The sequence below is a fragment of the Olea europaea genome, unplaced genomic scaffold (genome assembly GCF_002742605.1).
Source record: "Olea europaea var. sylvestris unplaced genomic scaffold, O_europaea_v1 scaffold27066, whole genome shotgun sequence".
NCBI classification, from domain to species: domain Eukaryota; kingdom Viridiplantae; phylum Streptophyta; class Magnoliopsida; order Lamiales; family Oleaceae; genus Olea; species Olea europaea.
Window position 1 is genome coordinate 1 of NW_019245470.1, and position 1,501 is coordinate 1,501.

General features: G+C 34.1%; 1 long non-coding RNA gene across 1 annotated transcript; it reads left to right on the forward strand.

Moving 5' to 3' along the window:
* Positions 1–231: 231 nt before the first annotated feature.
* Positions 232–788, forward strand: LOC111383518. Its single transcript, XR_002700754.1, has 3 exons — positions 232–343; positions 457–497; positions 594–788. It is a non-coding gene; the product is annotated as an uncharacterized LOC111383518 (long non-coding RNA).
* The last annotated feature ends 713 nt before the right edge of the window (positions 789–1,501 follow it).

Here is a 1,501-nt window from a genome sequence, read left to right on the forward strand (position 1 = left end):
AAAACTGATATTTTTCATGAAAAATTAATATAATCAAATACACCTTTAATGTGGTTCAAATTGGGCCATAGATAGACTTATTCTTGGGCTTTATTCTTTTTGCTATTTCCCAGCACTAAGTAAACTATTAACGGGCCTACGACTGTATTGGGCTTTAGGGACAATGGACGTTGATACTTATAACGGGCCTATTTTAGGGTTTTGATAGAGAGTGTAGTATAAAATCTTTTGGCTTCCGTCTTCCCTTCTATCTGCTGTTGTGCGCTAGGGTTTTTCGCCTCTTTTTCAGTTTCTGAATACACACAAGCACACACTCTAGGACTACTTGACCATGGCGGAGCAGGTAAAATATATGTAAAATGTTTTATATGCTTATGTATATATTTTTGTCGTGTTTACGCGTCTTCGTGGAGTTTGTGGTGATCTGGACGAACCTGACTTGTGATTGAATTGCAGACCGAGAAGGCGTTCTTGAAACAGCCCAAGGTTTTCCTTTGGTAAGAGAATGTAAACCTTTATCACAATTTGTGATGTCCTTTTACTTTATAGACTTACGTTAAGTGGGGCTTGAGAGTAAAGCGGAAATTTTGCAGCTCGAAGAAGACGGGAAAGGGAAAGAGGCCAGGAAAGGGTGGCAACCGATACTGGAAAAGCATTGGGCTAGGATTCAAGACTCCTCGTGATGCTATTGAAGGTTGAGATATACCCGTTTATTCATACAGATTTATGATACTACTGTTATAAAATGAGATGTGTATCATCTATAAATAAAGGTTGTCCCTTTTGAATTCTGGATCGTGAAATAAATGTTTATGGGGCATGCATTTTCCTGCTTATCTGATAAAACTATTACATCTGATCATTTAATATTCATTTAAAAATTGATAAACTTTATGATCATGTAATACAATTTCAAATAATGTATATATGCTAAGAATTGATAAGTTCAGTATATACAGATTCTTAAGTTAATATTTTGATTTAAAGAGCAATCAAATAAGTTGCTTTTGTGCTGAAATACAACGTTTAAGTGTTTCAATTTTAAGCTGGTTTAGAAACCATTTCAAGTTAATTCTGTAGTTCCATGAATAGACTACAGTGTCACAAATCTTTCTACTCATCCTGTATATTGTCCTCTTCATACCTTGTTGGAATAGAACCTTAATTCATACTTCTTGTTAGTTAGTTATTAGTCGAGATTTTATGGAAAAAAAAAAGTCTTTCTAGGAGAGATCTACCATTGTTCTACAATATGCTCGTCCTTTTCTATTTTTCGACTGAGCCTAAACTTACTTAGGCCATGGCATATACTTAGCCCTTGTTTGGTCACCATTGTTTTCAAAATACATTTTTCTCTATTTTATTTTCAACTTTTCCTTATTTTTTAACCACACATTTTTCATCAAATCACTCTTCCAAAATGCATTTTTGGCATAAAATGGGACTCAAACAAGCTTTTAATCCAAGTAGACGTTTTATATTAATCCCTTGTTTGGTTTAA